At 41.9% G+C, this 13,067-nt stretch overlaps 1 protein-coding gene across 1 annotated transcript in view; it reads left to right on the top strand.

Annotated features, from left to right (window-relative positions):
- The window catches only part of ABCA13 (ATP binding cassette subfamily A member 13), a 252,433-nt gene that overhangs the window by 236,409 nt on the left and 2,957 nt on the right, over positions 1 to 13,067 (top strand).

Here is a 13,067-nt window from a genome sequence, read left to right as displayed (position 1 = left end):
TGAAGTCTGATGTGACAGGACATCCATCCAGCTGCTTGAAATGTCTCCTTTTCCCAAAGACTCTTCCCTTCTCTTACTGACATCACCCAGGATGGACAGATACCTAAACCACAGAAATGCCATTCTCTTTCACGATCAGGCTTCTGATTGTGTTTGCTTTAGGAAAACGTGCCACTCTGTAACATTTCCAAGTTAGGGCCTGCGTTTCCTACTGAGATTCAGTGGGGCTGGGCCTGGAATCCCACCCAATGATAGGACATTTGTTTTCTGTTTTCAGATGGCTTATGTCATTTTCTACTAAACTGAACCAACCTGCTCAGTGAAATAATTTTTGTAGTTTCCTATTGGCCCCTACTTTTATTTATTTATTTATTTATTGTGGTACACGGGCCTCTCACTGTTGTGGCCTCTCCTGTTGTGGAGCACAGGCTCCGGATGCACAGGCTCAGTGGTCATGGCTCACAGGCCCAGCCTCTCTGCGGCATGTGGGATCTTCCCAGACCAGGGCACGAACCCATGTCCCCTGCATCGGCAGGTGGACTCTCAACCACTGTGCCACCAGAGAAGCCCTTGACCCCTACTTTTATGCAGGAGGATTATTACACATTTAGAAGCTTTTTTATGCTTCTATTGATCAGAAAATCCCATAAATAATTTATTTCAACAATAAAGACCTCTGTTGACTCCCCCCTCCACACTCTGAGTGAAAGTTATCTTCTGTTACTCAGAGTGGAAATCATGGTGTTAGGGTTTCAACTTTATGGATAATAGTTAAACTTATATCTCGTTTCTCTTTAAAAATGAAAAGAATAAAAAAAAAAAGAAATGTCTACTTATCAGGACTGAGAAATATAGAAAATCACATGTACTATTACCAGCCTTAAAATGTATCTTTTATCTATCTAGATTCTAAGGCATTTCTGAAATGAAGAAAAATGTTGAGAGATTGTGAAAAAAATGCAGGAAGCTGGATGAGGGCCCTGGTCTTAAGCTGAAATCTCAGCACCCTGAAAACAACATGGTCCATGGTGCTGGCTGGGCAGGTGACAGGGGTCTAGTGCTGCAGAAGTGGGTGCTTACTTTACCATCCTGCAGACCTGACTATTGCCCCATGCTTTAAAAATGGTCCTTTTCCATTCTCCCCCAAAGAAAAGAAAACCTACAGAAATATTCAGCTCATTTTGCTTTTCAATTAGGAGAGAAATTCTAACAAAAAGTTTAATCCACTCACTGATTCATCAAACAGTACCTGGACGCCAGGCAGTAGAGCTGATGGGCCTTGTCTTTGAGCAGCTTTGCTGTAGCAACTGATCAACTAGGAGGATGCTCCACACATGGGGATGCACAGGAGAAGGGCATCCTGACCCCAAGAGCTCAAGGGAATCTTTGGAGGCAAAGGCCTCCACAACCAGCATAGGACCTTGCACATGGAGCACCAAATCAACATGTTGAATAAATGGAGAAAAGGGATCAGGTATGAACAGAATGAAAAGCCAAAAGAGAGGGCACGCATCAGGTCGTAGAGAGCCTGGTGGGCTGAGCCCAAGAGTTTGACTTTCTTTATTTTTTTAAATTTTATTGGAGTTTAGTTGATTTACCATGTTGTGTTAGTTTCTGCTGTACAGCAAAGCGACTCAGTTATACATGTATATATATCCTTTCTTTTCATATTCTTTTCCATTATGGATTATTGCAGGATATTGAATAGAGTTCCCTGTGCTCTACAGTAGGACCTTGTGGTTTATCTCTTCTCTTCATGTAATAGTTGCCTCAGGAGTTTGACGTCAGAGGGAAGATGTCCAATCTTTCAGTGAAGGCTGTGTGGCCTCCAAGTTCTGAGACAGTTCTGCTGGCCTTTGCTTGTGGCAGCTTTGACCTGTGCTCTGAATTCTGGATCTGTGGCTGGTGGGGTCATTTAGGAATCTGGCACCCTGGCTGTAGAGAGGAATCTTCATGCTCAGAGGTATGTTAACATGGATCAACCTTCTCTTCACTGTGAGGCCGTGTCACCTGCCCCCCGAGATCTTGCCTTTAAACTCAGAAGCTCACAGAGGCTCTTTCCAAAGTCCCTTTTTTCCCTGGGAGGAATGCTGGTTCCAGCTGCCAAGGGCTGCTTTTCATTCATTAGCTGTCAGAGGCTCTCTCTCTCTTTTTTTTTTTTTTTAACATCTTTATTGGAGTATAATTGCTGTACAATGGTGTGTTAGTTTCTGCATTATAACAAAGTGAATCAGTTATACATAAACATATATCTCCATATCTCCTCCCTCTTGCGTCTCCCTCCCTCCCACCCTCTCTATCCCACCCCTCTAGGTGGTCACAAAGCACCGAGCTGATCTCCCTGTGCTATGTGGCTGCTTCCCACTAGCTATCTATTTTACATTTGGTAGTGTATATATGTACATACCACTCTCACTTTGTCCCAGCTTACCCTTCCCCCTCTCCATATCCTCAAGTCCATTCTCTAGTAGGTCTGTGTCTTTATTCCCATCTTACCCCTAGGTTCTTCATGACTTTTTTTTTCTTAGATTCCATATATATGTGTTAGCATACAGTATTTGTTTTTCTCTTTCTGACTTACTTCACGCTGTGTGACAGACTCTAGGTCCATCCACCTCACTACAAATAACTCAATTTCATTTCTTTTTATGGCTGAATAATATTCCATTGTATATATGTGCCACATCTTCTTTATCCATTCATCTGTGATGGACACTTAGGTTTGCTTCCATGTCCTGGCTATTGTAAATAGAGCTGCAATGAACATTTTGGTACATGACTCTTTTTGAATTATGGTTTTCTCAGGGTATATGCCCAGTAGAGGGAGGCTCTCTTTATGTTAATGCCTTCCTTGCATACTTCTCAGGACCATTCGGATTTGCATCTGCAGTGGTTAGAAAGGTTTCTGAAACAGACTTAACTGAAGTGAAAGTAATAAAGGCCCTGGCCTTGGAGAGTCGTGGTTTTGAGTCAGAAGGCCTGGGTAGTCCGTCTCTGCTAGTGATAACCTGAGTCATGGTGAGAAGCCCAGACCTCTTTGGGGCTCACAGTATTATTATAAATATGTGATATGATATGATATCAAATATCATATGATCTAATCTAATCCTAATCTAGTCTAATATACAGTAATTCCCCTATATACCAACCTTCAGGTTGCGAACCTTCAAAGATGCGAACGTGTGTTCGCATGTCCAATCACATAAGTTAGTTCATGTGTCTGGCATACATTGTCACGTGCATGCATCCTCTACAAGTGGTTGTGCTTTTGTGTACTTTACTGTACAGGACTGTGTAGAGTACAGTAGTACAGTATCTTTATTTCAAGCCCAGGGTGTCTGGAAGCAGGCGTAAAAGTAGCAGTGATGTAGCTGGTACTGCTAAGAAAAGCCAGCTCTTGTACTATACTACTGTACTTTTCAAGGTACTGTACTGTAGATTAAAAATGTTTTCTTTATTTTTTGTGTTTGTTTTTTATGTGTTATTTGTGTGAAAAGTATTATAAACCTATTACAGTACAGTACTATATAGCCAATTTTGTTAGTTGTGTACCTAGACTAAATTAGTTGGACTTACAAACAAATTGGACTTATGAATGAGCTCTCGGAATGGAACTCATTTTTATGTAGGGGACTTACCATAATATATAATATAATATAATATAATATAATATAATATAATTAATATAATATAATATAATATAATTAATATAATATAATATAATGAAGTACTTGATGTGAAAGCATTAATATCAAGAACACCATGCGCGTGGGCGATTAGAGAGGACTGTTTGGAGCTTGAATGTAACCGACAAGTATCCATCACCCAGCCAGCCCTCCTTATTCTCTCACTGGCTTTTAAAATGCACGTGTGTATGTTTGTTATTCCATTAGTGCGTTGCCTGCTCCCCTGTTTTAGCGTTTATTAGGTGTATTACACTGAATGTTTGTGGTACCTAAATGTATCCCAGCAGTGGTCGAATGCTTCTTACAGGTGCCTTCACTGGCAGATGACGCTGTTTATTATCTTTTTGTAATCACCGACTTTGCAAATGATGTGGGTGTGATCTGTTGTCTGGAAATGTGAGAGGGATGAATGAATATATAAGCAAATGACTCCTTGGTTCCTTTGAAAGTTTTTAGACTGGAAAGCACATGAATCAAATAAATCCTTTGTGGAACTTAGATCATTGGCATAAATGTGTGTAGGTTATAGGCAGAAATGAGAAAGGAAGGCTAACATACATTAGATACTCGCATCGTGAATGAATTTGATAATCTGCAAAGATTCTCTTAGTTATTGAAGATGCTGTGCTTTTATAACTTTCTGTCTACATGTCTTGTTGAGTATTCTAGAGAGATCCTCAGGAATTTGCCAACCAATTTCAGAAACATATTCTCTTGAGGTTTTTTTTTTTTAAGAACTGTGTAATTCAGATTCTCTAGAGTAAAGCTGAATTTTAAACATTAATATGTATATATTCTTTTTTTATTTTACAAATTTAATCAGTTATACATATACATATGTTCCATTATCCCCTCACTTTTGCGTCTCCCTCCCACCCTCCCTATCCCACCCCTCCAGGCGGTCACAAAGCACCGAGCTGATCTCCCTGTGCTATGCGGCTTCTTCCCACTAGCTATCTACCTTACGTTTGGTAGTGTATATATGTCCATGCCGCTCTTTCACTTTGTCACAGCTTACCCTTCCCCCTCCCCATATCCTCAAGTCCATTCTCAAGTAGGTCTGTGTCTTTATTCCTGTCTTACCCCTATGTTCTTCATGACATTTTTTTCCCTTAAATTCCATATATATGTGTCAGCATACAGTATTTGTCTTTCTCTTTCTGACTTATTTCACTCTGTATGACAGACTCTAGGTCCATCCACCTCATTACAAATAGCTCAATTTCATTTCTTTTTATGGCTGAGTAATATTCCATTGTATATATGTGCCACATCTTCTTTACCCATTCATCCGATGATGGACACTTAGGTTGTTTCCATCTCCGGGCTATTGTAAATAGGGCTGCTATGAACATTTTGGTACATGTCTCTTTTTGAATTATGGTTTTCTCAGGGTATATGCCCAGTAGTGGGATTGCTGGGTCATATGGTAGTTCTATTTTTAGTTTTTTAAGGAACCTCCATACCGTTCTCCATAGTGGCTGTACCAATTCACATTCCCACCAGCAGTGCAAGAGTGTTCCCTTTTTTCCGCACCCTCTCCAGCATTTATTGTTTCTAGATTTTTTGATGATGGCCATTCTGACTGGTGTGAGATGATATCTCATTGTAGTTTTGATTTGCATTTCTCTAATGAGTAAAGATGTTGAGCATCCTTTCATGTGTTTGTTGGCAGTCTGTATATCTTCTGTGGAGAAATGTCTATTTAGGTCTTCTGCCCATTTTTGGATTGGGTTGTTTGTTTTTTTTGCTATTGAGCTGCATGAGCTGCTTATAAATTTTGGAGATTAATCCTTTGTCAGTTGCTTCATTTGCAAATATTTTCTCCCATTCTGAGGGTTGTCTTTTTGTCTTGTTTATGGTTTCCTTTGCTGTGCAAAAGCTTTGAAGTTTCATTAGGTCCCATGTGTTTATTTTTGTCTTTATTTCCATTTCTCTAGGAGGTGGGTCAAAAAAGATCTTGCTGTGATTTATGTCATAGAGTGTTCTGCCTATGTTTTCCTCTAGGAGTTTGATAGTGTCTGGCCTTACATTTAGGTCTTTAATCCATTTTGAGCTTATTTTTGTGTATGGTGTTAGGGTGTGATCTAATCTCATACTTTTACATGTCCCTGTCCAGTTTTCCCAGCACCACTTATTGAAGAGACTGTCCTTTCTCCACTGTACATTCCTGCCTCCTTTATCAAAGATAAGGTGACCATATGTCCGTGGGTTTATCTCTGGGCTTTCTATCCTGTTCCATTGATCTATATTTCTGTTTTTGTGCCAGTACCATACTGTCTTGATTACTGTAGCTTTGTAGTATAGTCTGAAGTCAGGGAGCCTGATTCCTCCAGCTCCATTTTTCGTTCTCAAGATTGCTTTGGCTATTCGGGGTCTTTTGTGTTTCCATACAAATTGTGAAATTTTTTGTTCTAGTTCTGTGAAAAATGCCATTGGTAGTTTGATAGGGATTGCATTGAATCTGTAGATTGCTTTGGGTAGTAGAGTCATTTTCACAATGTTGATTCTTCCAATCCAAGAACATGGTACATCTCTCCATCTATTTGTATCATCTTTAATTTCTTTCATCAGTGTCTTATAATTTTCTGCATACAGGTCTTTTGTCTCCTTAGGTAGGTTTATTCCTAGATATTTTATTCTTTTTGTTGCAATGGTAAATGGGAGTGTTTCCTTGATTTCACTTTCAGATTTTTCATCATTAGTATATAGGAATGCCAGAGATTTCTGTGCATTAATTTTGTATCTTGCAACTTTACCAAATTCATTGATTAGCTCTAGTAGTTTTCTGGTAGCATCTTTAGGATTCTCTATGTATAGTATCATGTCATCTGCAAACAGTGACAGCTTTACTTCTTCTTTTCCCATTTGGATTCCTTTTATTTCCTTTTCTTCTCTGATTGCTGTGGCTAAAACTTCCAAAACTAGGTTGAATAAGAGTGGTGAGAGTGGGCAACCTTGTCTTGTTCCTGATCTTAGTGGAAATGCTTTCAGTTTTTCACCATTGAGGACGATGCTGGCTGTGGGTTTGTCATATATGGCCTTTATTATGTTGAGGAAAGTTCCCTCTATGCCTACTTTCTGCAGGGTTTTTATCATAAATGGGTGTTGAATTTTGTCAAAAGCTTTCTCTGCATCTATTGAGATGATCATATGGTTTTTCTCCTTCAACTTGTTAATATGGTGTATCACGTTGATTGATTTGCGTATATTGAAGAATCCTTGCATTCCTGGAATAAACCCCACTTGATCATGGTGTATGATCCTTTTAATGTGCTGTTGGATTCTCTTTGCTAGTATTTTGTTGAGGATTTTTGCATCTATGTTCATCAGTGATATTGGCCTGTAGTTTTCTTTCTTTGTGACATCCTTGTCTGGTTTTGGTATCAAGGTGATGGTGGCCTCATAGAATGAGTTTAGGAGTGTTTCTCCCTCTGCTATATTTTGGAAGAGTTTCAGAAGGATAGGTGTTAGCTCTTCTCTAAATGCTTGATAGAATTCCCCTGTGAAGCCACCTGGTCCTGGGCTTTTGTTTGTCGGAAGATTTTTTATCACAGTTTCAATTTCAGTGCTTGTGATTGGTCTGTTCATATTTTCTATTTCTTCCTGATTCAGTCTTGGCAGGTTGTGCATTTCTAAGAATTTGTCCATTTCTTCCAGGTTGTCCATTTTATTGGCATAGAGTTGCTTATAGTAATCTCTCATGATCTTTTGTATTTCTGCAGTGTCAGTTGTTACTTCTCCTTTTTCATTTCTAATTCTATTGATTTGAGTCTTCTCCCTTTTTTTCTTGATGAGTCTGGCCAATGGTTTATCAATTTTGTTTATCTTCTCAAAGAACCAGCTTTTAGTTTTATTGATCTTTGCTATCGTTTCCTTCATTTCTTTTTCATTTATTTCTGATCTGATTTTTATGATTTCTTTCCTTCTGCTAACTTTGGGATGTTTTTGTTCTTCTTTCTCTAATTGCTTTAGGTGCAAGGTTAGGTTGTTTATTCGAGATGTTTCCTGTTTCTTAAGGTGGGATTGTATTGCCATATACTTCCCTCTTAGAACTGCTTTTGCTGCATCCCATAGGTTTTGGGTCATCGTGTCTCCATTGTCATTTGTTTCTAGGTATTTTTTAATTTCCTCTTTGATTTCTTCAGTGATCACTTCGTTATTGAGTAGTGTATTGTTTAGCCTCCATGTGTTTGTATGCTTTACAGCTCTTTTCCTCTAATTGATATCTAGTCTCATAGCATTGTGGTCAGAAAAGATACTTGATACAATTTCAATTTTCTTAAATTTACCAAGGCTTGATTTGTGACCCAAGATATGATCTATCCTGGAGAATGTTCCATGAGCACTTGAGAAAAATGTGTATTCTGTTGTTTTTGGATGGAATGTCCTATAAATATCAATTAAGTCCATCTTGTTTAATGTATCATTTAAAGCTTGTGTTTCCTTATTTATTTTCATTTTGGATGACCTGTCCATTGGTGAAAGTGGGGTGTTAAAGTCCCCTACTATGAGTGTGTTACTGTCGATTTCTCCTTTTATAGCTGTTAATATTTCCCTTATGTATTGGGGTGCTCCTATGTTTGGTGCATAAATATTTACAATTGTTATATCTTCTTCTTGGATCGATCCCTTGATCATTATGTAGTGTCCTTCTTTGTCTCTTCTAGTAGTCTTTATTTTAAAGTCTATTTTGTCTGATATGAGAATTGCTACTCCAGCTTTCTTTTGGTTTCCATTTGCATGGAATATCTTTTTCCATCCCCTTACTTTCAGTCTGTATGTATCTCTAGGTCTGAAGTGGGTCTCTTGTAGACAGCATATATATGGGTCTTGTTTTTGTATCCATTCAGCCAGTCTGTGTCTTTTGGTGGGAGCATTTAGTCCATTTACATTTAAGGTAATTATTGATATGTATGTTCCTATTCCCATTTTCTTAATTGTTTTGGGTTCGTTATTGTAGTTCTTTTCCTTCTGTTGTGTTTCTTGCCTAGAGAAGTTCCTTTAGCATTTGTTGTAAAGCTGGTTTGGTGGTGCTGAATTCTCTCAGCTTTTGCTTGTCTGTAAACGTTTTAATTTCTCCATTAAATCTGAATGAGATCCTTGCTGGGTAGAGTAATCTTGGTTGCAGGTTTTTCTCCTTCATCACTTTAAGTATGTCCTGCCACTCCCTTCTGGCTTGTAGAGTTTCTGCTGAGAGATCAGCTGTTATCCTGATGGGGAGTCCCTTGTGTGTTATTTGTTGTTTTTGCCTTGCTGCTTTTAATATGATTTCTTTGTGTTTAATTTTTGACAGTTTGATTAATATGTGTCTTGGTGTATTTCTCCTTGGATTTATTCTGTATGAGACTCTCTGTGCCTCCTGGACTTGATTAACTATTTCCTTTCCCATATTAGGGAAGTTTTCAACTATAATCTCTTCAAATATTTTCTCAGTCCCTTTCTTTTTCTCTTCTTCTTCTGGAACCCCTATAATTCGAATGTTGGTGCGTTTAATGTTGTCCCAGAGGTCTCTGAGACTGTCCTCTGTTCTTTTCATTCTTTTTTCTTTATTTTGCTGTGCAGCAGTTATTTCCACTATTTTATCTTCCACCTCACTTATCCGTTCTTCTGCCTCAGTTATTCTGCTATTGATCCCATCTAGAGTATTTTTTATTTCATTTATTGTGTTTTTAATCGATGCTTGATTCATCTTTAGTTCTTCTAGGTCCTTGTTAACTGTTTCTTGCATTTTGTCTATTCTATTTCCAAGATTTTGGATCATCTTTACCATCATTATTGTGAATTCTTTTTCAGGTAGACTGCCTATTACCTCTTCATTTGTTAGGTCTGGTGGGTTTTTATCTTGCTCCTTCTCCTGCTGTGTGTTTTTCTGTCTTCTCATTTTGCTTATGTTACTGTGTTTGGGGTCTCCTTTTTGCAGGCTGCAGGTTCGTAGTTCCCGTTGTTTTTGGTGTGTGTCCCCAGTGGCTAAGGTTGTTTTAGTGGGTTGTGTAGGCTTCTTGGTGGAGGGGACTACTGCCTGTGTTCTGGTGGATGAGGCTGGATCTTGTCTTTCTGGTGGGCAGGTCCACGTTTGGTGGTGTGTTTTGGGGTGTCTGCGGACTTTTTATGATTTTAGGCCACCTCTCTGCTAATGGGTGGCGTTGTGTTCCTGTCTTGCTAGTTGTTTGGCATAGGGTGTCCAGCACTATAGCTTGCTGGTCGTTGAGTGAAGCTGGGTGCTGCTGTTGAGATGGAGATCTCTGGAAGATTTTCACCGTTTGATATTGTGTGGAGCTGGGAGGTCTCTTGTGGACCAGTGTCCTGAAGTTGGCTCTCCCACCTCAGAGGCACAGCACTGACTCCTGGCTCCTCAATTTGGGATGATTTGTTGTCTATTCATGTATTCCACAGATGCAGGGTACATGAAGTTGATTGTGGAGCTTTAATCCGCTGCTTCTGAGGCTGCTGGGAGAGGTTTCCCTTTCTCTTCTTTGTTCTCACAGCTCCTGGGTCTCAGCTTTGGATTTGGCCCCGCCTCTGCGTGTAGGTCGCCGGAGGGCGTCTATTCTTCGCTCAGACAGGACAGGGTTAAAGGAGCAGCCTCTTTGGGGGCTCTGGCTCACTCAGGCACGGCGGGAGGGAGGGGCACGGAGTGCGGGGCGAGCCTGCAGCAGGAGAGGTCGGCGTGACGTTGCACCAGCCCGAGGCGCGCCGTGTGTTCTCTCAGGGAAGCTGCCCCTGGATCCCGGGACCCCGGCAGTGGCAGGCTGCACAGGCTCCTGGAAGGGCGGTGTGGACAGTGACCTGCGCTCGCACACAGGCTTCTTGGCTGCGGCAGCAGCAGCCCCAGCGTCCCACGCCCGTCTCTGGGCTCCGCGCTTTCAGCCGCGACTCGTGCCCGTCTCTGGAGCTCCTTTACGCGGCGCTCTTAATCCCCTCTCCTCGCGCACCAGGAAACCAAGAGGGAAGAAAAAGTCTGCTGCCTCTTCGGCAGCTCCAGAGTTTTCCCGGACTCCCTCCCGGCTAGCTGTGGCACATTAGCCCCCTTCAGGCTGAGTTCTCGCCACCAGCCCCAGTCCTCTCGCTGCGCTCTGACTGAAGCCCGAGCCTCAGCTCCAGCGCCGCCCGCCCCAGCGGGGGAGCAGACAAGCCTCTCGGGCTGGTGAGTGCCGCTCGGCACCGCTCCTCTGTGTGGGAATCTCTCCGCTTTGCCCTACCCAGGTATGTGGGGAGTTTCTTGCCTTTTGGGAGGTCTGGGGTCTTCTGCCAGCGTTCAGTAGGTGTTCTGTAGGAGTTGTTCCACGTGTAGCTGTATTTCTGGTGTATCTGTGGGGAGGAAGGTGATCTCCGCGTCTTACTCTTCCGCCATCTTACCCGGAAGTCCAGTCTGTATATATTCTTATAGTGAGAACTTGTTAGACAATTATTGGAATTTAGTGTGCATTTTTAAAAATGCATTAGGAAAATACGCCTGGAGGGCTGCCATTCCTGCGAATGTGAATTGGATCGTGGTGTGCGTGAAAGAGCAAAGACATCTCTGCTTACTCAGTGTTGCCTGTCACCCTTGTATTTTTTATGTAGCAAATGCGGCAAATGTTTGTCCTGATTTTTAAAGTTTATTTTATTGAAGTCTAGGTGCTTTACAATGTTGTGTTAATTTCTGCTGTACAGCACAGTGATTCAGCTATACATACATATATATATTATATATATATATATATTATATATATATATATATATATATTTTCATATTCTTTTCCATTGTGGTTTATCACAGGATATTGAATATAGTTCCCTGTGCTCTACAGTAGGACCTTGTTGCTTATCCATTCTGTATGTAATAGTTTGCATTTGCTCATCCCAAACTCCCACTCCATCCAACAACCCCCGCTTGGCAACCACAAGCGGGGGTTGTTCTCTATGTCTGTGAGTCTGTTTCTGTTTCATATATAGGTTCATTTGTGTCATATTTTAGATTCCACATATAAGCGATATCATATGATATTTGTCTTTCTCTGTCTGACTTACTTCACTTAGTACGATAACCTCTAGGTCCACCTGTGTTCTGATTTTTCATTTGCTTTGTCTAACTTCCCCAGATAAATTGTGAGCATCTTCACACCAAAGAAAGGGCTCTTTCATTTTGGCCACGTCCTGGGCAGAACCTTTGTTTCACTACATACTTATTCACCTGCTTCCTCAGTGCCAGGCACTGTCTCACCTAAGCTACAGGGGTTCACGTGCTCGGTTCTCTGACAGCCTCCTTGGGGAACTGGTTTCATGATCCCATTTTCTAGATGAGGGAACCGAGGTGGGAAAAATTGACTCCCTAGGGTCAGAGGTCTGGAGTGAGGACGCGGGTTGGCGAGAGGGGGCTGGGTCACACCCAGGCTGTCTAGATGCTTTGACCTTTGCCCCCAGGGTCGTCATCACCACCTGACCAGGAGCACCTCTCCATCCTTCAGCTGTCCCCCTCCAGCCTGTCCAACCCCCCCAGGACAGCTGCGAGCTCTCTGATGGGCAGCAGCTCCTGAAGCAACCCCTCCCCGTGGGGGCCATTCAAGGATCTGGGCTTCAGCTCTTCCCTGTGGGGAATATTAAATGCGCACCCGCCCGGGATGCTGTCGTGGACACGGAACAGGGACCCTTGTACTTCGACAGCACCGCGTCTGACACGGGGCCGGAGCGGGCGGGGCGACAGAACACACACGTCCTGTGCTGACCTAGGCGGGGTTTGGCCTCAGAGAGACCCGAGAGCGAACTCAGGAGACCTGCGTCCCCGTCTGCTTTCACCGATGTCCTGTCCTCAGCAACCTCTCAGCCCTGAGTGGCCTGGAGACCGTTAGCTCGAAATAGCGGGAGGCCGTTGGAGTCACACACAGGTCTCGGGGGATCTGAAAGCAGGGCAGGAGGCTGGGACACAGAACCAGGATGAGGATCTCTGGGTGCTCGCAAGGCTGATCCATGTCTCTGAAGCGCGGCCACGCTACCTTTGGCCTCTTCTTCACCAGGTAGATTCACCGGAAAAGTGCTTTGCCCATAAACGTGTTAGTCAACCTCACTTACAGAAAACTTCCTTAAATGTAACCATCTCCCCAGCAATGCTTTGTAAATGAAGGTGCTTGTAAGGCTCTGAGCATGCCTTTTTTCATCCATTCATTCATTCATTCAACTAATATTTATTAGTTCTAGGTACTTGGGGTACATATATCAGTGAAGAAAACCAATGAAAAATTGCTGACATCTTGATATATTTGTGTATTTGCTTTCACTCAATGGATTTTTACTGAGATGCAGGGCATCTGGGGTATGCAGTAGAATCAACACTCATGGTTTTGGGAAGCCCCATGCATTCTAGGAGGTCACTGTTTGAGGTTGTGTATGGTACGAACGTAA

Source organism: Mesoplodon densirostris, chromosome 9 (assembly GCF_025265405.1).
Source record: "Mesoplodon densirostris isolate mMesDen1 chromosome 9, mMesDen1 primary haplotype, whole genome shotgun sequence".
Lineage (NCBI taxonomy): Eukaryota > Metazoa > Chordata > Mammalia > Artiodactyla > Ziphiidae > Mesoplodon > Mesoplodon densirostris.
Note: the sequence above shows the minus strand (reverse complement) of the source record. Positions and strands in the feature narration are given on the sequence as shown.